We start from the raw sequence: 24,493 nt of genomic DNA, 5'->3' as shown, positions 1-24,493 counted from the left end.
TATAATGGAGGGGACTGTGAGGGAGATCTAGTCCAACCCTTTGCAATGCAGGAATCTTTTGCCCCATGTGGGTCTTGAACTCACAACCCTGAGATTAAGAGTCTCATGCTTTACTGATTGAACAATCCCAGCTACTCACAAAGACCCAAAGACCAAAATTTTAATAAAGCATGGGGGGGGGAAATATATTTGAGAGACCACTGTAAGCAGGTGGAAACATTAGCAGGATTCCAACAACACTGGTAATATAGAAACTACTATGGAGCAAATGGAGAGACCTGTTGGATGATGAAGTAATATAAAATTTGGATGGTGAAATAATATGCAGTTGCAAAGGCTGATAATAGGATCCATGGAGGGGAAGGTGGAAGTCTAGAGATTCAGAGAAATCTCTAAATATGGATAATATGCAGTATTTGGTATTGTTATAATCTTACACTTGTAAAATCAAAAATTATCCCCCCCCCTAAAAGCAATCCCAGCTACAATACTTTTATTATTAAGGATGGAGAGGCATAGCAAAGTGGCTGTTGGCTGGTAGTGGTTTTGAGGCACACTTTGCTCTCACACTCAAGCAGAGTAAAACGACAGGGCTAGATCCGTGAGGAACAGTACAGGAAAAGAGAGCAGAGAGGGTGTTTTTTTGTTCTGCTTAAGATACTTCTAGGGTCCCAACCAGAGAGGAATGACAAACTTAGCTGATGGACTATGCTGAAATGGCAAAACTGACCGGAAAGCTCAGGAACCAAGAAGACAAAAACTTTAAGAAAGAATGGGAAAAATTTAGAATATACAGTGGTACCTTGGAAGTCTGACGGAATCTGTTCCGGAAGTCCGTTTGACTTCCAAAACGTTTGGGAATCAAGGCGCGGCTTCCAATTGGCTGCAGGAGCTTCCTGACATTCGGGTTCCAAAGAACATTAGAAAACTGGAACACTCACTTCCGGTTTTTGATCGCCCGGGAGCCAAAACGTTTGACTCCCAAGGTATTTGAAAACCAAGGTACGACTGTACTTAGGAGACCACTGTAAGCAGATGAAAACATTAGCAGGATTTTAATAACACTTGTAACAATTACAGTCAAACCTTGGTTCCCAAACGCTTCGGAACATTTTGGAACGTTTCGGCTCCCGAACACCAAAAACCCGGAAGTAAGTGTTCTGATTTTTGAACGTTTTTTCGGAAGCTGAACGTCGGACGCAGTTTCTGCTTGAGTGCAGGAAGCTCCTGCAGCCAACCGGAAGCCGTGCCTCAGTTGTCGAACATTTTGGAAGCCAAATGGGCTTCTGGAATGGATTACGTTGGACAACCGAGGTTTGACTGTACAGTGGTACCTCTGGTTGCAAGTGGGATCTATTCCGGAGGCCCATTCACAATGTGAAAAGGCTGCAACCTGAAGTGCCGTATCTGCGCAGGTGCGTGGCGCAATTTGGCGCTTGTGCGCATGCGTGAAGCGCAATTTAGCGCTACTGCACATGCGCGGGCAGTGAAACCCAGAAGTAACCCTTTCCGGTACTTCCAGGTCGCCACGGGACGCAATCTGAAAAAACATAACATGAAGCAAACGTAACATGAGGCATGACTGTACTATGGACAATATGGACAGATGCAAAACATAGATTACGAAACAATATGCAGTTGAAAACATTGTCAATAAGACCCAAGGAGGGGATGGGGGAAAGTCAGGAGATTCAGAGAAATCTCAGTGTGTGGATATTTCTTTGGTATTGTTATAACTTTACCCTTGTAAAACCAAATAACAATTATTTTCAAAAAGAGAGAGAAAAGACACTTCTAGGAGCCACAGCCAGTGCTGCAGTTGGGAAATGAAATAATAACTTCTGGCTTTGGCTGCCAGAGGGCAGGCGTGAGCTTGCCTCATATTCCAAATGCACAAGTCTGGCTGCAGACAGTCTCTGCGATCTTTCCATTGAGCTGAGCTTCAGTGACATGGCACATATTTGCATGCATAAGGTGTGGCTTTCACTTAAAAGGATTTCAAGGAGCGAACCTTAGAAAGACCTCACTGTAAGCCCTTGGAGAGCCAGCGTGGTGTAGTGGTTAAGAGCGGTAGACTCCTAATCTGGGGAACCCGGTAATCTGGGGAACTGGGTTCGCGTCTCCGCTCCTCCACATGCAGCTGCTGGGTGACCTTGGGCTAGTCACACTTCTCTGAAGTCTCTCAGCCCCACTCACCTCACAGAGTGTTTGTTGTGGGAGAGGGAGGGAAAGGAGAATGTTAGCCGCTTTGAGACTCCTTAGGGTAGTGATAAAGTGCGAAATCAAATCCAAACTCTTCTTCTGTTAGACGGATCAGACAACATGAGGCAAATGGGCCTCTGTGTGGTTAAATGGAAACAATTTTTACTCATCATGTGCTACCAGGCGAGTAGCTATTTGCAAGCCTGCTCTTGTATACAGTACATGCAATATCCTTATTCTCATGCTTCCGCCCTGTTATTGCACATTGTTGAAAGGTATTGGCATAGCCCAATGCTTCCTAACAATTTGGGATAACAGCACAAAATATTGCACAAGGACTACCAAAAAGATTTCAGCTACTGGGCGCGTGAAATTATGAGATGTACCTAAGCTCTGCTCAGAGTAGACACAATGAAATTAATGGGCCTACGTTAGACACAATCTGCACTGTATATTTATAGCAGTGCTGTACCACTTTTAAACAGCCACAGCTTCCCTCAAGGAATCCTGGGAAGTGTAGTTTGTGATGGGTGCTGACAGTGCTTTTTTTTAAAGTTTACCCTTAAACATTTTGTGAATCTTTGTACTTTTGTCCATTTACTGTATTTATTTTTCCCAATTTGAACTATAAAATGGTGATTTTCTTGCGTCAAAATGAGATTATCCCAAAACATTTTTAAGAAAAAAAAGCACTGGGTGCCGAGAGCTGTTATGAGATTCCACCTTGGGGCGTTAGTCATGACCACCAATTTCAAGGGGTCTACTTTGAGTAGGACTCACACTGGATACAGCCCCAAGTTTCTATGCACATTCGCAAAAAGGTTTCATACTGCATATCTGTTTTGATTAGAAAGCCTATCGTAGGAAGAAAATCCCATCATTAAATGCTGACATTGTTCTGGGCTTCATGTGTGACAGAAGGATTTGCTTTTCCTGCTCTTCTTTGAGTGACTCCTCAGTCTGGATCTTTCCAGCCTGTCAATTTGTATTTACACATCACATGTATTTATGCTGCAGTCCTACACACCTGGCAGACTCATGCAACTCAAAGTGGGCCTTACTTCTGAGTAGACATGCATAGGATTATGTGGTTGTGCTGGTGGGCATTATCTTTCATAAAGAAAAAAAAATATTTATTTTGGTGTTTTTAATAGCCACTAGATGGCAGAGAAACATCAGTGATGAATATTTCTCTCCTCAGAGAAGAGTGGTTTTAAAGGGAGAATTATAAAAAAATATGATCCATTATTTCTCTTTGGAGTAGATTGTGCCTCAAATCCACCTATATAATTTGGCAAATGTTTTGATAGTATTCAGGAGCTGCACCACTAAACCAGCTCTGCTTCTTCATAACTTTTTTTTTTAGCAGAATACTGCAAAATGCAGTGCCGTTCCAGACCAATCCTATACTCATATTTTGAAAAGAGCAGAGCTATAGCACCACTATGCCAGCAAAATGTTCACTGTATCCGGTACAATAACCAGCCTGGGAAGGAAAGGGGAAAACACGCAAGCAGTAGAAAATACAAAAGCTGCAGAAAAATGATGATCGTTATTTGTTAAATTTGTATACCACCCTTCACGCATGGATCTCAGGGTGGTTCAAACCATAAAATTGCACTTAAAAAAACCCAAAAATACATAATAAAAATCAGAACACAAACCGATAATCCTCCCCTCCCACAACACATTTAAAAGGGCATCAGATATCAATCAGCCTAAGGCCTGGTTGAAGAGGAATCTTTTTGCCTGGTGCCTGAAGGTGTATATAATGAAGGCACCAGGCGAACTTCCCTGGGGAGAGCATTCTACAAATGGGGAGCCACTGCAGATATCCCCAGAAGATATCAGGAGTGCCTGGCAACAATGCCCACATGCCGGCCACACACAGAGTTACCAGCTGCATCTGGTATGCCGACTGAGACCCTACCTGCCTGCAGACTGTCCCAACAGAGGGGCGCATGCTCTGGTTATCTCCTGCTTGGACTACTGCAATGCACGCTCTACATGGGACTACCTTTGAAGGTGACTCGGAAACCACAACTCATCGAGAATGTGGCAGCTAGACTGGTGACTGGGAGTGGCCGCCGAGACCACATAATACCAGTCCTGAAAGACCCACATTGGCTTACAGTACGTTTCCGGGCACAATTCAAAGTGTTGGTGCTGACCGTTAAAGCCCTCAATGGCCTCGGCCCGGTATACCTGAGGGAGCGTCTCCGTCCCCATCATTCAGCCCGGACACTGAGGTCCAGCGCTGAGGGCCTTCTGGCAGTTCCCTCACTGCGAGAAGCGAAGTTTCAGGGAACCAGACAGAGGGCCTTCTCGGTAGTGGCGTCCACCCTGTGGAACGCCCTCCCACCAGATGCCAGGGAAATAAACAACTATCTGACTTTGAGAAGACATCTGAAGGCAACCCTGTTTAGGGAAGTTTTTAATGTTTGATGTTTTATTGTATTTGTAATATTTTGTTGGGAGCCACCCAGAGTGGCTGGGGAGGCCTGGCCAGATGGGCGCGGTATAAGTAATAAATAGTAATAATTATTATTAATCAATTAACTCACCATGATGGGAACATGTTCCGAGCACATATTCCTGCATCGTGCATGCAATGATGCCACAGTGTCTCTATGGGATCAATACATTTAATAGGTCTATGGGCCAGGGCATTATGTTCTATTGATTTAAAATGGAGGCAGCCATTGCATATGGGAGCTCGTCTGAATGCCACACCCACACCCCGCTGCTGTACAGCATATGGGGGCCTGAGAGGGGGGGGCAGTGAATGGCAGTCTGGTAAAGGTAAAGGGGCCCCTGACCATCAGGTCCAGTCGTGTCCGACTCTGGGGTTGCGGCGCTCATCTCGCTCTATAGGCTGAGGGAGCCGGCGTTTGTCCGCAGACAGCTTCCGGGTCATGTGGCCAGCATGACAAAGCTGCTTCTGGAGAACCAGAGCAGCGCACGGAAACGCCGTTTACCTTCCTGCCGGAGCGGTCCCTATTTATCTACTTGCACTTTGATGTGCTTTCGAACTGCTAGGTTGGCAGGAGCTGGGACCGAGCAATGGGAGCTCACCCCGTTGCAGGGATTCAAACCGCCGACCTCCTGATCAGCAAGCCCTAGACTCTGTAGTTTAACCCACAGCGCCACCTGGGTCCCTAATGGCAGTCTGACCGCTTGCCAAATTGTGTCCCTTCTGCATGGCTCCCTCCTATGGGCTTCAAACTCCCCCCCCCTTTTTTTTACTTGTTGACTGACTTAACTACCATGCTTGCCAGGAAAGAGGGTGGCAGCCTTAGCAATAACTGCTTTTCTCTCTCTCCCTTTTGTAATTTATTATACTGAGTGCCAGACACATGGTTTCTATAAGCACTACTGTAAAAGCAGAGGGGGTGGTCCTATTTACTTAAACTCAAAGAATGAGCATGCATGGTTAGCATCATAATAATCAGGACAATGTGAAAAAATTCCAGACTGGATTATTTTATAGTTTGTGTAGGTATTGTGCTTGTGCGAAGCGTGCACCGGGGGGGGGGGGGGAAGCATGGGTGAAAAAAAAGCATGCCTTCCTGGTCTGTAGAAACAGTAATCTTCAGAATGGAAATGAATACAGTATCCTGATTTTTTGAAACTGGGAGATCTTAATCTCGACACCCTGCTTGCACGGCTGCCAAACTTGCTTATTGCCTTGGTGTTTTGTCACTGGGGGTACCCTGTTACTCTTAGAGTGGGCTCTCTTTCTAGCTTGTCCTAAATTTATAGACCCCCCCCCGGCTGCCGAAGCCAATTAAATCGGTTCCTTCCATTCACGCAGAAATCCAGCAGGAAAAATCTTCAACTGTAATAGGAGCTGCAAACCCAACAGCACGCTTGTGGCACAAAAATGTAGTTTCCTCTCAGTCTAGAATCATTCGTGCTTATCCTCAACATGCTGCTTTCAATCTAGATCGATTGCATTTATTATTATTAAAAGTTTTATTAATTTTCCATTTATTTGTTAACTTTCTCACCAAGCATAAATAAGAAAACAAACAAACAAACAAAAAACCACCCAAAACCCAGATACAAGATTCTTTCGAATCTTTGGACCTCCCTCCACCTTTCCACGGGTTCCATGTTTATCCTTTTCTGCTGCATATTTTATGTCCTCCATTTATCATAATTATCTTAAGTCTCTGTTAACTCACAAGTGCTACTTAAGTCCTATGAAAGAGCTCAGTTGTTTGCAGTGGTCTTTTAAGTACAATATAAATTTCCTCCAGTCTTTATTAAAGTCTTGGTCTTCCTGGTTTCTGATTTCCCCAGTCATTTTCGCCTCAACCTAGATTGATTCTAGATTACTTGATGCTCATTTGAAATCCTTCCACCTTGATCAGGTTGGCCGTGCCTTTTCCTCCCTGTAGATGCCCTGGGTGAAAGAGGAAGAAAGTGGTGGTTGCAATCTTGGCATATGCCCACCCACAACGTCATTGGGCAGGGGTGGATACAGCCCCCCCCACCAATTGCCTGGATTTATTTTCAGCCATTTTCAAACGGACACACTGTGGCGTAATTAATGCAGTATCTATCACCATTGACCTTTTATTTCTCAAGAAGTGCTTTCCCGGGTCCAAAAATATGCAATAGATGTAGATTGTGTGTGGACTATGCAGAAAAAGACAAGTAAGGTAAAGGTAAAGGGACCCCTGACCATTGGGTCCAGTCGTGACTGACTCTGGGGTTGCGCGCTCATCTCGCATTATTGGCCGAGGGAGCCGGCGTATAGCTTCCAGGTCATGTGGCCAGCATGACAAAGCCCCTTCTGGCAAACCAGAGCAGCACATGGAAACACCGTTTACCTTCCCGCTGTAGCGGTTCCTATTTATCTACTTGCATTTTGACGTGCTTTCGAACTGCTAGGTTGGCAGGAGCTGGGACCAAGCAACAGGAGCTCACCCCATCACAGGGATTCAAACCGCCGACCTTCTGATCAGCAAGCCCTAGGCTCAGTGGTTTAACCACAGCGCCACCTGGGTCCCTACTCTCAATTCTGGAATAAAATGTTGGATGTATGCAGCCAGAAGCAGCCCAGAAATACAACTTCTTCTATTAGTGAATACTGTCCTTCTACTGATAGGAGAAATTTGGGGAAAGATGCTCTGGATTCAGATGGTCTCTGCTGAGAGGGTCCTCATCTTGTTGGCGGGTCTCTGTCTTAGTGCCTTTGTAATACATAAGTTTGTCATTGCATACAAAAGCTCATACCAATGACAAACTTAGTTGGTCTCTTAAGGTGCTACTGGAAGGAATTTTTTTTATTTCGTTTCAACTACGCCAGACCAACACGGCTACCTCCCTGTAACTTGTAATACATAAGTTTTACATACCTGGACGTGAGAGGGAAAGGTTTATTTATCTATATAGCTCAGCTTTCAAAAGTGTGAGAAGCAGAGCCTCTTCTAGGTTACTTTGGTTTGCACCAAATTCCATAAACATCATCCAAAAGCAGGAGAGTTTCGAAGCCTTCTTCTTCTTCTTCTTCTTCTTCTTCTTCTTCTTCTTCTTCTTCTTCTTCTTCTTCTTCTTCTTCTTCTTCTTCTTCTTCTTCCTCCTCCTCCTCCTCCTCCTCCTCCTCCTCCTCCTCCTCCTCCTCCTCCTCCTCCTCCTCCTCCTCTCCCTTCTCCCTTCTCCCTTCTCCCTTCTCCTTCCTTCCTCCCCCTAAAAACAACAACAGTCCCCTGTACCACTTCTCCCTTCAACACTTATTGGATGCTCAGCCAAAACACACATTTTAGCAGATTTGACTCCCTTCGGCTAATAAATCATTCCCTTTCACTACAAAAGGCATCACTCCTCTCTGAATGGGGTCCAGTTTTTCCATCTCTGATGCTGAATACAGTACAATGCAGAGTTCTGACCATGAGGCCCTTGCCAAAACCACATTTCTTAACAGCAAAAGCAGCCGCCTCCCAGATTTGCGTTCGCAAACCCAAGCTGCACTAGCTTGTGCCGCCCTAAATAAATACCATTTTGGAAACCCCTAGCTAATTTGCAGTCTACCGTTAACCTCAAAAATTATTGGCACTGTAGCTTTTGTTTTGTTTTCTCCTGTCCTTTCAGTACCCCTACTTTGAATTATTTCCTCACCCCTGTATTATTTTGCATAGGTAGAGGTATTTTTTTTAATAAAAAAAGAGGGGTAGATTATTAGGAAAATAATGTTTGCTGTGTAGACAAGTAACAGCTGCAAAATGGAAGGAAGAGAAAAGTATTGCCCCATGCTGGGTGAGTTGAACATTGTATGGTTCTCAAACTTAATCCGTTCCGGAAGTCAGTTCCAAAACCAAAGTGTTCCAAAACCAAGGCACGCTTTCCTATAGAAAGTAATGCAAAATGGGTAAATCCGTTCCAGGCTTTTAAAAACAACTCCTAAAACAGGAATTTAACATGAATTTTACTATTTAGCGAGACCATTGATCCATAAAATGAAAGCAATAAATAATGTACCGCAGTCACACAATCAATCACTCACTCAATCAATCAGTAGCTGAACTGGGTTCCACAGAGTCACAAAAACAAAACAAAAAAGCCGCAAAAACACAAAATAAATAGCAAAAACAGACCTCAGTGTAACAATCAAAATGGAGCACGTTCGGCTTCCGGAAAAAGTTCGCAGACCGGAACACTGTTTGGAGTGTTTGGGTTCCAAGTTGTTTTGAGTACCAAGGCGTTTGAGAACCAAGGTAGCACTGTGGTCACATTGACACATTGGAGCCATACCGCAACAAACATTGATACTGCTCTTATAAGCAGTCATGGTTCCCCCCAAAGAATCCTGGGAAATCTTTTTTCATGGTGGAATGGGAATTTGGACATTGGTCTCGCAGGTCCAACCCTGACACTCTCACTAGTACACTTGTTTACAAGAAAAATAATGTAAAAATGAGTAATGAATGAAATGCTTGAGCATCTCTTGTGAGTGCATGAATGTGTTTGCGTTTAAAGTTATGCTTTCTCATTTCACATTTTGGATTCTATCCTTTTCAGAAAGAAACCTATATCTGTGGTTTACATCAGGCAGTTTGCATTCACCCATCTAGCACATATAGTGGTCTTGCTCTTCGGTATGGCCTTTGTTCTGCAAAACTGGGACCTACGTACAATTGCTGCCAGATGTAAATACTCGGATTATTACCTCATTCTATTGGCATAGGCAAAGCCTCATTCCTTCTGCAGTCCATAAAAGTCGCATTAGAATATTGCCATTATTAAATCTTAATAATAGGAAATTTCAGAAAGCGTTTAGCAAAGCTGCTCAAATGGTCTCTGCCCTTTTCATTTTGGGAAGGGAGAGGAACGTGGCTCGGAGGCTGAGCACCTGCTTTACATGAAAAAGGTTGCAGGTTAAATTCCCCAGCATCTCCAGACTCTTGCCTGAAACCCTAGACAGTTGCTGCTGATCAGTGTCTACAATATGGAGCTAGACGAACCAGTGGTTTTAGTAGAAGGCAGCTTCCTATATTCCTACGTCAGGAGGTTAGGTTCAGATGCTTTTTGGCACAGTGTCCTGGCTCCCTCCTTTCGACACTGGACTCCCCAGTTGAGGAAACCTGAAAGTTTTACTGAAGATGTTGGCACATGGTCTAAGCATTAGGACGCAGGTTACAGGTAAAGCAGGTGGTGCTGTGATCTAAACCACTGAGCCTCTTGGGCTTGCCGATCGGAAGGTCTGTGGTTTGAATCCCCATGACAGAGTGAGCTCCCATTGCTCTTTCTCAGCTCCTGCCAACCTAGCATTTGAAAGCACACCAGTGCAAGCAGATAAATAGGTACTGCTGTGGTGGGAAGGTAAATGGCGTTTACGTGCACTCTAGTTTCTGTCACGGTGTCCTATTGCGCCAGAAGCGGTTTAGTCATGCTGGCCACATGACCCGGAAAGCTGTCTGTGGACAAACGCCGGTTCTCTCGGCCAGAAAGCGAGATGAGCGCTGCAACCCCATAGTCGCCTTTGACCAGACTTAACTGTCCAGGGGTCCTTTACCTTTACCTTTTTACAGGTAACACAATTCACAAGTCTAAGGCAGAGCATGCCTTGAGTACTCCCAGAATAAAATACTGGTTAAGACATTGTCCCCAAACCTGCCATGTCCCCCACTCTGCTTTTACAGAGCGGGGTGAGACCAGTCATTTGTATGGTTCCTGACCCAAGAGAGAAGTAGAAGTCTCTCCAAGTACTACCTGGATGTGCCAGGGATTGAACCTGGAACTTTCTGCATGCAAAACCGATACTTCACCACTGCACCACACCCCTCCCTCTGTGTCTAGGACTATTATTATTATTATTATTATTATTATTATTATTATTATTATACTGCCCTATAGCCGGGGGTCTCAGGGTGGTTCACAGAATCAAATCAAGGTATAAAACCACAAAATACCCGATGAAAACAAAAACAACCCAATAGCTCCCTCCTCACAAAAAAAACACATTTTAAAGGGGCATAGGATGCAAATCGGATCAACCAAAGGTCTGGTTAAAAAGGAACGTTTTTGCCTGCCATGTAAAGGTGTATAATGAAGGCGCCTGGCAAACTTCCCCGGGGAGAGCATTCCACAGACGGGGAGCTGCTGCAGAGAAGGCCTGTTCTTGCGTTGCCACCCTCTGGACCTCTCGAGGACGTGGCCTCAGAAGATGATCCAGCACTTTGGATTGGGCCCGGAAACTAATTGTTAGCCACTGCAGTCGGACCAGGATCAGTGTAATATGCTCAAACTGTCTTGCTCCAGTGAGCAACCTGCCTGCTGAATTCTGCACCAGCTGAAGTTTCCAAACCGTCATCAGAGGCAGCCCTACGTATAACGCATTGCAGTGATCTTTTAGCAGTGAATGAGCCGGGCTGGGGACAGAAAGAGGGCTTATTATTATCACTGACTTGGTGGGCCCAGGCGGACGGCTCTTCTACACTCAATGCAGGCAGCAATTCCTTAATATTTCAGTTCAGCGGTCTCCTTATTGAATGGCTTTCAGCAGAATAAACAGGACTGATAAATCCAGGTCTGAGAGTATTGCTGAAAATGGTGCCAGAGAAAAGGATTAATGCCTCCCTCTGCGAGAGTTGGCGTAATTCAATTAGTTTGCTGCACATCATTATTGCCTTTGTTCCTGGTTGCAATTTCTCCGTTTGCTCTGGTAAACACTTTCTTTGGATGGGAGAAAATAGGGTTGACGTCCCCACCCATCTGCATCCCTAGCTTCTTATCTTTCGGCTGAGTTTCTTCCGGATTCTGTGCAGAAAAGCTGTGCTGTGGGCGATATACCGAGCGCTTGGCATCGGAACAAAAGAAACTCCCAGGGCATGCTTCCTGAAACACTCTGTGGGTTGTTAGCAGCAGGTGAGGCACTACGAGCAACAGCCGAGTGCCAACCGCAGCTGCGTGGGAAACAGCAGCCGCTCCAGGCTCGGCACATCTGCCCTTTTCTAATCTCACATCCAGCATTGTACTGTCCTGTTGTTGTTGCTCTCTTGCAATCAAATCCATTGGTCTGTTGATAGGTGAGGATGCTTCCTGCACACGCTTCTCCAGTGGTAAGTGGCAAAAACAACCCACACATCTCTTATAAGGGTTATTTTAAAGTTATTTATGCCTTCCAGACTCAGAATTTGTGGGAGAGAGACAGAAAGACAGAGAGAGAGAGAGAGATGTTTTCTTTTTATTTTATGAAGCCACTTTGATGTGCCCATATATCTATATATTAAAACTGACCCCCATACTTCTTGATAGCAATTTAGACTGATTGTGTAGGAGACTGCCTCATTCCATACCAGATTTGGCCATCTTCTGGACAAATACGGCCAGTCTTGTGGTCTTCAATCGGCAGTCTCAGGCAAAGGGTCTTTCTTGTAACTTGCGACGTGATCTTTTAATTGGAGATGCCAGCGTTTCCCCTGGATAGATGCCACGGACCAGGAGATGCCAAGGATCTTCTGGATCGAGGGCATGAGCTTTCCTACCAAGTTACAATATCTCTTCTTATTAAGTTTCCGGAGGAATTGCTACATTGTCCTCCACCCAGCTTGGTTTTGATTACAGTTTAAGGGGAAGGGCTAAAACTCAGTGGGAAACCAACCGCTTCCACATGTAGAAAATCCCATGTTTTGATCCCTGGCAGCTCCAAGTAGAGATTGGAGAGAACCCTGTCTAAAGGCCTAAAGGGAGAGCTGCTGCCAGTCAAAGTTGACAATATTGAAATCGTTGGGCCAGTGGTCGAAGGCAACTTCCTTTGTTTGTCCTATGCTCCCAGTTTTTAAATGTTATTTTAAGGTGTAGAAAGGTAATTTAAGGTGGGCTAAGAATAAAAGTGGAGAAACAGATATTTGCAGCACACACTTTTACTTTGAAAGCACCTTTTCTCCCTCAAAGAAATCTGGCACTGTAAAGGTAAAAAGGTAAAGGACCCCTGGACAGTTAAGTCCAGCCAAAGGCGATTATGGGGTTGCAGCGCTCATCTCGCTTTTCAGGCCGAGGGAGCCGGTATTTGTCCTCAGACAGCTTTCCGGGTCATGTGGCCAACATGACAAAACTGCTTCTGGCGCAACGGGACACCGTGATGGAAGCCAGAGCGCACGGAAACACTGTTTACCTTCCCATCGCAGCATTATCTATTTATCTACTTGCACTAGCGTGCTTTTGAACTGCTAGGTTGGCAGGAGCTGGGACAGAGCAATGGGAGCTCACCCTGTCGCGAGGATTCGAACTGCCGACCTTCTGATCAGCAAGCCCAAGAGGCCCAGTGGTTTAGACCACAGTGCTACCTGCGTCTCGGAGCTGGGCACTGTAGTTTGCTTGGAATGGTAACTCTGTGAACTGCATTGCCCAGAATTCTTAAAGGGGGTACATGTGCTTTAGAGACACAGTGCGTACACAGCCATTGCCCTAGTGGGAACTCTCAGTAGGGATGAGCAGGGTAGGTTTTCGAAACCCTAAAGAGCAGCTGCGAGTCTGTGTGGATAAAACCTGAGCTAGATGGTGCACGGGGCAGTTTCCTGTACATTCACAAACCACTACCAATCCTGGTTTTCATCATGAAATATTTTTTGATAGGGGGAGAAATGAAGCCCATGTGTTGCTGCAATCGACCACGCCTCTGTTTACTTATTCCAGCTCTTCTAGAAACCATGGTCTGTAGGTATATCTACCCTACAGGCACAAACAATTTAATAGTCACCAGGGCAACATGGGAACAGTGCTTCTGTAAATAGGGCTTGAAATGTCATGGAAAGGTCTTGACATGATTATTGCTGTCTAAACTACAATTCCCAAGATGTTAGGTAAAGGTAAAGGGACCCCTGACCATTAGGTCCAGTCATGACCGACTGGGGTTGCAGCGCTCATCTCGCTTTATTGGCTGAGGGAGCCGGCGTACAGCTTCCAGGTCATGTGGCCAGCATGACAAAGCCACTTCTGGCGAACCAGAGCAGCAAACGGAAACACCATTTACCTTCCCGCTGTAGCGGTACCTATTTATCTACTTGCACTTTGACATGCTTTCGAACTGCTAGGTTGGCAAGATGTTACCTGATGTTAAAGTGGAATGAATCTGATAAAAGGTTCTAAGTGAGGTTACAGGGGACCAGGCAGAGGTTCTTGGTAGTGGCACCCACCCTTCTTGGTAGTGGCACCCGCCCTGTGAAACACCCTCCCATCACAACTATCTGACTTTTAGAAGACATCTGAAGGCAGCCCTGTTTAGGGAAGTTTTTAATGTTTTACTGTGTTTTTAATATTCTGTTGGGAGCCGCCCAGAGTGGCTGGGTTAGAAATAATAAATTAAATATAATTAAATTATTATTATTATTATTATTATTATTATTATTATTATTATTATTATTATAGATGATCACATCATCACCATACATTTTAATCCCATTTAAAGCACTTGGCTTCCCCCAGTGAATCCTGGGATCTGTAGTTTGTCCCTGCAAAGCTACAATTCCTAGCACCCTTAACAAACCACTGTGGCTGGGTGACATAGTCATACTCAATAAAAAAGCAATTATTACTCAGGGACACCTGTAGTTCTGGTTAGTAAAAGGTGTGAAAAAAGATAAGAAAGATAAGAAAAAAGTAACCAATCTGAGTTGGAGGCAGGTGTGTGTGTGTGTGGAAAAGGTGGGTGGATGTGATTTAATCTCAGATATATACAGGAACAGGACTTTGAATCTTGCTTGGGATTCTTCCCTTCCACTTGCTTCCGGAAATCTCTTTGTTTTTTGTTTTTCTGAAATATTTTTTATTTGCTTTCACAAATACAACTTTTTATCAAAATTGTTTATACATTCATTTACTGAGGTTCTCTCAATCTCCAGACTCCGCCCCCCCCTTACATGCGTCCTAAGGACAGTGTTTGCAACTTCATACCAGTCCACTATCCACATTTTTTATCCTTCTAGATTACCCATAATTTTTGTTACCATACAAGTGAGGTTACAGTCCAGCTAAAGTTTTAATTGGCTTACAATGGTCTCCTAAGTAAATTATAATTTCCCCGCATTCTTTTTCAAAGCTCTTGTCTTCTTGGTCCCTGAGTCTCCCAGTTAGTTTTGCCATTTCGGCAGAATCTAGCCCAGGGGTCAGCAAACTTTTTCAGCAGGGGGCCAGTCCACTGTCCCTCAGACCTTGTGGGGGGCCGGACTATATTTGGAAAAAATATATATGAACGAATTCCTATGCCCCACAAATAACCCAGAGATGCATTTTAAATAAAAGCACACATTCTACTCATGTAAAAAACCACGTTGATTCCTGGACCGTCTGTGGGCCGGATTCAGAAGGTGATTGGGCCTTAGGTTGCCTACCCATGATCTAGCATTTTAGCTTGCTATTCTTCCCTGGTTGGAATTGTTTCTTACTTCCTGAAATCTCTTTGTTGCCCCCCTCCCCAAACCCTGAAATGAGACCTCTGGGTCTAACACCTGCTGCCTTGTAGTCAATTCAAGTTAATTGCTCTGCCTCCAATCCCCATGGCAGCCTAGCTTACAGCTGCTCCTTCTCACCTGTAATTACTTGACTGTATTTGCACAGGACTGTGTCGTCCAGATTGGGTTGATTAATTCTCGGTGAGTTATAATTGTAACGGGCAGCCTTTGTTGGCGTAGGCTGCAGTCCTAGCCCTGTTTACCTGGGAGTAATCCCTAATGTATTCAGTGGGACATCCTTATGAGTAGGCATGGTTAAGGTCGCGCTGTTAGTCACCTGTTGAAAAACAGAAGAGATGTGGGAGTTGGAAAACTCTTGCAAAGGGCAGCAACGGAGCTCAGCATATTGCAGGATTATTGTAATAACCTGCAGCTTCATAAAAGTTAATAATAATAATAATAATAATTTATTTATACCCCGCCCATGGTTTCCCCAGCTACTCTGGGGGGCGTCCAACAGAGAAATGAAATAAAATAATCTATTAAACATTAAAAGCCTCCCTAAACAGGGCTGCCTTCAGATGTCTTCTAAGAATCTGGTAGCTGTTTTTTCTCTTTGACGTCTGATGGGAGGGCGTATTTAAAGTAGATAATTAAATGAGCAAATTGAATGAATTTGGATATGCAGAAAGTATTAAAAAATAAATTTAAGGATCCCACAGAAAGAGGGGGAAGGAAGTCAAACTTTGAAATGTTAAAATGATGGTAAAATTGATGAAATGTATAAATTTGAAAAGTATAAATAAAAACTTAAACAAACAAACAAACAAACAAACAATGGAGCTTGGTGTAGCTTGTCCGTGAAGCTGATGGCAGACTGAGCAGGTGAAAAAGTTTGAGAGTTGTCTCACAGTCAAAATACAGCACGTGTTATCTCAGGTGTGTGCATGCAGGGAACCCTCATTTCATCAAATGTATATATTCCACTTATTCTGTCACATGTAAGCAGGGATGTCTTATGCATATGCGGTGCCGGGGTGCAAAGATCTGCCCAGGGCCCCCCGCCTAGGTTGACCAGTCCCAGGTGCGCAGGAGGGTGGAGCCAGCCGCCCACCTCAGCGTCTCGCTGGCTCGGTCGCTCCCAAACTTGTGACGCAGAGCCGCCCGCAGCAGAAGAGCCCGCCGCGGTGCTCCAACCAACAGGCTGGCTCTTCGCCGGACTCAACTCTTGGGCTCCAGACTCTCGGCCTGGCGCCCCTGAGAGCCCAGCGCCCGGGTGACCCGCACCCCTAGCGCCTATGGGTAAGATGGCCCTGCATGTAAGCCCTGTTGGGTTCAACAAGACTTGCTCCCAGGGAAATGTCTATAGGATGGCACTTGTGCGGAGCAATCCTGTAGAGGTGGTGGGGAGAGATTCACTGGCAGAGAAACTGACAATTGCCCCCAGCTCTTGTTCAGATTGGAAGGTACAGGAATAGCTTGCCCCCCCCCCCTACTGACAAGTGTCTCCCAATTTTCTTCCCACCGACTGCAGTGGTGTGTGGGGAATTTGCTGTGTTAGCTCTACGGCTGGTATAGTTGTTCAGCCATTGGAGTGGGGGCTTTGGTTCCTAGGTCCCCACGCCTAGGCCATTCTGTGACCTGACCATGACAGGTCCCATTTCAGTGACCCATGGCAGAGAACCAATGGCAGAGTCGCCATGTTGACTTGCTGCCACACACAGCAAGGAGGCTTCTTCTGACTGAGTGCAGGGCCGGCTCTACGGCCAGGCTGGGTGGCGCAGGGCACCACGGCACCAGCCCGCCAGGGGGGGGGCGCCACCAGCCGCGCCTGCCTGCCTGCCCGCCCGCCGGCCGCTCTGCCACGCAGCAAGCCCGCCTGCCCGTCGCACAGCAGCACCCGCCCGCCCGCCGCGCTGGAAAATGGGGCGGCGGGATCCGTCGCACCAGGGTGCCAATGGTGTTTAAGACGGCCCTGACTGAGTGCCTCCTCCAACCACAGAAAGGGAGTTCTGAAACATCATACAGACCTTAGTCGTTCTCTTAGGAAACATGATGGCATCCAAATTTTTGAAAAGTGAAAAGAAAAGGGAAGGGAAGGGAAGGGAAGGGAAGGGAAGGGAAGGAAGAAAGCAAATGTGGAACGGCACATTTAAACTTTGTCAGGGATCAAAGTAAAATTAACAAACAGTTTTGAGTTCTATCCCAATTGGTATTGTCAGTGCTTTTTTTCTGGGGAGACGCATGGGTACGCATACCCCTAAACATTTTGTGAATCTAAGTTTGGCCTTATGGAAGGGCAGTATGTCAATATGAGTAGGAGAAGGAGAGTACCCCTACACACACACACACACACACACACACACACACACACACACAGAGTATATATATATATATATAAAGAAAAAAGCACTGGGTAATGTCATTTGAAAAAATATGGTTGATCCTTTAAAAACTAGTGGCCAAGGCAATCTCTCGATGAAAAGGCACCGCAGGCAGAGAGCATCCTTTGTACCACATATGTATATTAAACTTCTGAATATCAAAAGTCAACTGCAATCCTGGTCTATCTTGAAGTATTGCTTTGTGGTTTATTGAGATAAAAATATGCAAAGTGTTCTGGACACAGAAGGGTGGCATAGAGATGCTGAATTGTGTGTGTTTAAGCCTTAATGCCATTTTTTGTGTGTGCATTTTGTGGAAGGACAATTCAGAAATGATTTATTTTGGAGCAGGGCACCACAACATGCTTTGCGCTCTCTCTCTCCCTCTCCAGTAGCACTTTCAGTTTTAATACTGCAGAAATGTAAGAAGTAGAAGCAGGGCTTTTACTGAACAGATAGTACTAACTTTGCTTCTCACTCCTTGTTTAGGGTGGACCTTTTGGAAACGAGAAGATCTCTGAAAAGTAAAAAACGATGTCCTCATGGCATGGCATTGGAGAGCTTTCTCTACAGAGCCATCTAGATTGCTTTGGTAAGCTGTTTATTTATTATTTGTTTACTTATTTATTTTAAATGCCTGTTGTCTTTGTCCATGGAGTTTTCTTGGCAGGGATACTGGAGTGGCTTGCCAGTTCCTTCTCCAGGTGGATCACATTTAGTCAAAACTCTCCACTCTGACCTGTCCATCTTGGGTGGCCCTGCATGGCATAGCTCATAGCTTCTCTGAGTTATTCAAGCCCCTTCGCCACGGCAAGGCATTGATCCATGAAGGATCCGCCGAAGAATTGATGCTTTTGAATTATGGTGCTGGAGGAGACTCTTGAGAGTCCCATGGACTGCAAGAAGATCAAACCTATCCATTCTGAAGGAAATCAGCCCTGAGTGCTCATTGGAAGGACAGATCCAGAAGCTGAGGCTCCAATACTTTGGCCACCTCATGAGAAGAGAAGACCCTGATGTTGGGAAAGATGGAGGGCACTAGGAGAAGGGGACGACAGAGGACGAGATGGTTGGACAGTGTTCTCGAAGCTACCAACATGAGTCTGACCAAACTGCGGGAGGCAGTGGAAGACAGGAGTGCCTAGTCTTAACCGTTATGCCACACTGGCTCTATTCACAGAAATTGAAGCATTCTGCCTCGATCCAAAGAGTTCGTGCTGAAAATGAGTTTGCCTCTATGCCACTCAGGAACATAAGAAAAGCTCTGCTGGATCAGAACAAAAGCCCACTCAGCCTAGCTAGCATCCTCTTCTCACGGTGGCCAACCAGATGTAGTTGGTGAATAATTGGAATGATCAATATATACCGGTATAAATATTTTGCTATCCTGGAGGAGTAACAGTGTGTGTGTGGTGTTATGAGATGGGTTAAGTTAGCCTGGTGTATATCTAAATGCTAAGTGCTTTGCAGCAAATGAACTTATTATCTGGATTGAGGTTTGAATAGAAGCTAACTGAAATGTACTCGGAGTCGAGAGTGAATTTCATGCTCTTTATTCAGCTCATAGTCATCAAGGAGAAGAGGAGAAGAAGAATGGCTCTTTTCCCAAAACCATCTGCTTATATACATTATTTACACAATGGGCCTTGCGTGATTGGCTACTTCAGGGCTACACCTGTGGGCCAATTATATTGTGGATTGACTTCTGCCTGCAGCCTGATTGGCTGCTCCTACAGGCCAATCAGGTAGCAGATTCACTTCTGCCCGCCGCCTGATTGGCTGCTCCAGCAGGCCAATCAGGTTGCGGATTCACTTCCACCTGGAGTTGGATTGGGTAGCTCCCGCTGTTTCTGAATCCTATTGTTCTAGGATTCAGCTCAGTACATAACACCCCTCCCCTCTAAGTTCCAGTCCTGCCCGGGAAGTTGCATTCGTAGTCCCCAAGGTCTGCTGGCCGCCTCCGTGTGCGTTGTGGCCTGGGGTGTTCCTTGGTCAGGGGTTCTGGTTCTGGCTCGTGTTCCGAGGCTGCTGGCTGTGCCGGGGCTGTCTGGTCTGGCGCCACTGAACCACTAGGTTGTGGCTCTGGTTCCGGTGTCCTTCCAGCCTCGGGGCGCCCCTCTGTGCCTACTGCTTCTGCTTCTGCTTCCCCTGCCCACCCCTCTCGCTCTACAGGCCTCACTGCCCTGCTGTCCCCTTGGGACCCCTCTGTCCCGCTCTCCTCCCGGGTTCCTCCTGGGAATCGTCGCCGTAGCTGGTCGCAGTGGCGGCGCCAACATTGCCCCCCTTCCGTTAGTACCTCGTACGACACGGGACCGGTCACCTTGGTGACTGTGGCGGGTACCCATGCTGGGCCTGCCCCAAAATTCTTTGCGTACACTGCGTCCTGGGCCACAAATGTCCGGGGGTTCCTGCCTTTCCCCACCACTACCTCATCCTGAGCTCTGTCGGGGTGAAGTCGGTCCAGTCTAGTTGCAAGGCGCCGGCCCATTAGTAGTTCAGCTGGGCTCCGGCCCGTCGTTGTGCTTGGGGTGCTGTGCTGTGCTAGAAGAAATGCGGCAAGGCGGTATTCCCAGTCCCCTTGTGTCATGCGGCGGAGGCTGTCCTTGGTGGTCCGCACCATGCGCTCCGCTTGGCCATTGGTGGCAGGGTGGAATGGTGCTGAGCGGATGTGGCGGATGGCGTTCTGTGCTGTGAAGGTCTGGAACTCCTCTGACGTGAATGCGGTTCCATTGTCCGAGACGAGGGTGTCAGGGAGCCCGTGGGTTGCAAAAAGCTTACGTAGTACCCGGATGGCTGCCGCCGTAGAAGTAGACGGTACCAGTGCGACCTCCAGCCATTTGGTGTAGGAATCCACCACTATGAAGAATGTTTTTCCCTGGAAGGGTCCAGCGAAGTCCACGTGCAAGCGTGACCATGGATGTCGGGCGGACTCCCAGGGCTGGACTGGGGCCCTTGGGGGATCCGGGCGGGATTCTTGGCAGGTCTGGCAGTGTTGGACCCAGGCCTCTATCTCTCTGTCAATCCCCGGCCACCACACATAACTCCTGGCAAGGGCCTTCATCCTCACTACCCCTGGGTGTGTCTCGTGTAGGGCTGTGAGGACCCTTTTGCGGAGGGGCTGGGGAACAACAACCCTGCTTCCCCATAACAAGCACCCCTTGTGGGCCGACAGTTCATGTTTGCGGTTTGTGTAGCCAGCGAATTCTGGCCCGGGGCTGCTGCTGGGCCATCCTCGCCACACCCAGTCCAGGACCCGGGAGATGACCCTATCTTTTGTGGAATGGTGCGCAACTTCTTGTGCCTGAATGGGTCGGTCGGGAAGCAGCTCCAGGGTCATAACCTCTTGCGCAGGCGCTGGGTCGGGGCCTGTTTCTGGTAGTGGTAGCCTGCTGAGGGCGTCTGCGTGGCCCATCGCCTTCCCAGGGCGGTGGATTAGTGCATACTGGTAGCCGGCAAGGAAAATTGACCACCTGAGGACACGTGGAGACAACACTTGGGGGGTCTGCTTCTCGGGGGCAAACAGGCCAAGCAACGGCTTGTGGTCAGTCACTATGGTAAAGGGCCGCCCGTACAAGAAATCATGGAATTTTTTTACGCCCTTCACGATTGCCAGACCCTCCTTGTCAATCTGTGAGTAGTTTCGTCCGGCTGCAGCAAGCGTCTGGGAGAAGTATGCCACCGGCACCTCTCTTCCATCTGGGAGTTGGTGTCCCAGGACAGCGCCGATGCCATAGGGAGAGGCGTCGCATGCCAGCACCACTGGCAGCCTCTCGTCGAAGTGTGCCAAGACCGAGTTCGAGACGAGCAAGTCCTTGACTGCCTGGAATGCGGCCCTTTGTCGCTGGCCCCACACCCAAGGGGCCCTTTTATCTAGGAGTCTGTGTAGGGGCTCCGCTACCGCTGCCTTATGCGGAAGAAAGGCATGGTAAAAGTTCAATAGTCCCAAGAATGACTGAAGTTCGGGCTTGCTCTTGGGCGCTGGGGCCTCACAAATGGCCCGTACCTTGTCACCGGTTGGATGGACCCCTTCTGCGTCCACCTTAAATCCCAGAAAGTCCACCTGCGGCACTCCCAGTAAACACTTTTCCCGCTTCACCTTGAGGCCCGCCGTCTGGAAACGGTGCAGGACGGAGCGGAGGCGGTCCTCAAATTCCTCTGGTGTGGGCCCGGCGATCAGTACATCATCGAAGAAGGGGGTGACGCCAGGAATCCCTTTAAGGAGAGAGTCCATTAGATTCTGGAATATGCCTGGTGCCACGCTAACGCCAAATTGCAGCCGCTTTACTCTGAATGCCCCTCTGTGCGTCACAATCGTCTGAGCCTCTGCTGTGGCTTCGTCCACAGGCAACTGTTGATACGCTTGGGCCAAGTCCAGTTTGCCAAAGATTTTTGACCCAGCCAGGGTGGCGAGGACATGGCTGACCACTGGCACTGGGTATGCATGGGCCGTGAGAGCCTTGTTTATGGTGCATTTGTAGTCTGCACAGATGCGGACCGAACCGTTAGGCTTGACGGGTGTGACAATTGGAGTTTCCCAGGGGGCGTTGGGCACCGGCTCCAGCACTCCTTGCTCCACGAGTCGGTCCAATTCCTCGTCTATGCGGGGTTTCAGGGCGAACGGGACCCGGCGGGCCTTGTGCCTGATGGGTCGTACAGCGGGGTCTAGCTGTAGGGCAATGGGGGGTCCTGTATATCGTCCCAATGCCCCATCGAAAACCCCTGGAAACTCTTTGCATATGGCGTCCACGTCCACTTGTAAGCTAGTGCGGTTCACCCCGGTAACGGCTAGCCCCAGAGGTCCAAACCATGCCAGTCCCAGTAAGCTAACGTAGGGGCCCTTAACTACCAGCAAGTCCAATTGTTGCTTTCGCCCTCGATATTGCACCCTGAAGGTCCCCACCCCCATTGTAGGGACCTTACGTTTCTGGAAGTCCCGGAGGGTGAATGGGGCCGGCCTTAGTTTGGGACCCCCATTAGGGCACAGTTCCCTTAATGTTCGGGCCGAGATTATGGATAGAGTTGAACCCGTGTCCAGCTCCATGCGGCATGGGGCTCCCTCTATCTGTACCTCTATATAAATTTTCTCTGTGCTGGGATGGGGCAACTGGAATACCTGGTAGTCCGTGATCTCCGTCGAGTTGCCTTGGTGCATGGTGCCATGTGACCTGGGGCTCCTGGGTCGGTCATCTGATGCTTGTCGACGGGTGAGTCGAGCCCGACACACCCGGGCGATGTGTCCCAATTTTCTGCACTGCCTGCACTCTGCGTTGCGGAAACGACAGGTCCTCCTCTCGTGGTTCTCCCCGCAGCTTGCACAGTTCCCTCCTTCTCGTCGAGGCTGCTGTGGTGTGTGTGCTGCTTGAGTGCGCCGCTGTACTCGGTGTACTTCCTCCCTGTCAGATTCGGATTCGTCGGTGAGGTCTTCGTGGTAGACCCTCGGTTGGGATGGCGGGGCCGGTCGTGCCTCTTGCGTTGACCTCTCGGCGGCTTCGGTTGCCAGGGCTTCCTCCAGAGCAATCTGGAACGTGAGGTCTTTTTTGGCGTAGAGGCGTCGTTGCAACATCTCGTCCCTCAGGCCACCGACGAGGCGGTCACGAAGCATGTTCTCCAACTCTGAGAAGTTGCATAGCCGGGCGGCTTGGCGGAGGGAGGTCACAAACCCAGTTATGGTTTCCCCCGGGGCTTGTCGCTTTGCGTAGAAGGCATTTCGGCAAGCTACCACCGAGGGCTGTGGTGAGAAGTGCTCCTTCAGCCGTTCCATTATTGTTTTGTACGAGACGGTAGCGACATCTCTAGGTGCAAGGAGAGCCCGGGCGATTTCAAACGTCTCCTCTCCACAGACGCTGAAGAATGTCGCCCTCTTCATGGCATCGTTGGTGACTTCTTTCGCTTGCAGGAGGAAGTTGAAACGGGCAGCGTACCCTTCCCAGTCTCCTGATGCTGGTTTGAATGGCGAGAAGCTGCTGTCGGTTGCCATTCTGGGTTCCTTGGGTCCTGGAGCTGAAGCCTGGATGCACGGTGCGATGCAGCGGTGCAGCAGGTGGCGGTGCTGCGGTGCAGTGCGTGGTGGCGGTCAGCTCAGCAGGATCCCATCCTCGTCGCCAGTGAAATGTACTCGGAGTCGAGAGTGAATTTCATGCTCTTTATTCAGCTCATAGTCATCAAGGAGAAGAGGAGAAGAAGAATGGCTCTTTTCCCAAAACCATCTGCTTATATACATTATTTACACAATGGGCCTTGCGTGATTGGCTACTTCAGGGCTACACCTGTGGGCCAATTATATTGTGGATTGACTTCTGCCTGCAGCCTGATTGGCTGCTCCTACAGGCCAATCAGGTAGCAGATTCACTTCTGCCCGCCGCCTGATTGGCTGCTCCAGCAGGCCAATCAGGTTGCGGATTCACTTCCACCTGGAGTTGGATTGGGTAGCTCCCGCTGTTTCTGAATCCTATTGTTCTAGGATTCAGCTCAGTACATAACACCAACTTTGATCTCGCAGCCAGAAAATTATATTATAAATGTTTCCTAAGAAATAAACTTATTACATGCTAGCTGACCATGATTAAACGCCTAAATGTTGAAGGTTTGGGGAAAAGCTCTCAATAAAAACCCTCACTAATAACCATGAACTGTTAAAAAAATGTTTCAAAGAGGAGTCAAGCTGAACTGTGAAAAATCGGATGAGGTCACCCACAGACCAGAACTGTTTCTTTACCACAATTCTGAATATCTTCTGATGGAATGACCCATCTTGAAAACACATTGGCTTGCTCTATTAAAAGGATCTCACTGCACACACACTGAACACTTTTGGTCATTTCTGGTTATTTTCTATTAAAAAAACAAAACAAGCCAAGCAGTTCATAAATAGTGAGGAACTTTCTTTAGCGCGGTGGCTAAACACGGGTGGCGCTGTGGTCTAAACCACAGAGCCTAGGGCTTGCCGATCAGAAGGTTGGCGGTTCAAATCCCTACAACGGGGTGAGCTCCCGTTGCTTGGTCCCAGCTCCT

General features: G+C 47.5%; 1 protein-coding gene across 1 annotated transcript in view; it reads left to right on the top strand.

Annotated features, from left to right (window-relative positions):
• The first annotated feature begins 11,568 nt into the window (after positions 1–11,568).
• Positions 11,569–24,493, top strand: part of ATP8B4 (ATPase phospholipid transporting 8B4 (putative)) — a 110,382-nt gene continuing 97,457 nt past the window's right edge. The window contains exons 1-2 of the mRNA XM_088657239.1: positions 11,569–11,768; positions 17,972–18,074. The gene's annotated coding sequence lies outside the window, so the exon portion shown is untranslated. The remainder of the gene's footprint in view (positions 11,769–17,971; positions 18,075–24,493) is intronic.

This window comes from Zootoca vivipara, chromosome 13, assembly GCF_965207765.1.
Source record: "Zootoca vivipara chromosome 13, rZooViv2.hap1.1, whole genome shotgun sequence".
Taxonomy (NCBI): Eukaryota; Metazoa; Chordata; class Lepidosauria; order Squamata; family Lacertidae; genus Zootoca; species Zootoca vivipara.
The sequence above is the reverse complement of the archived record's forward strand: the minus strand, read 5'-3'. Positions and strand labels throughout refer to the sequence as shown.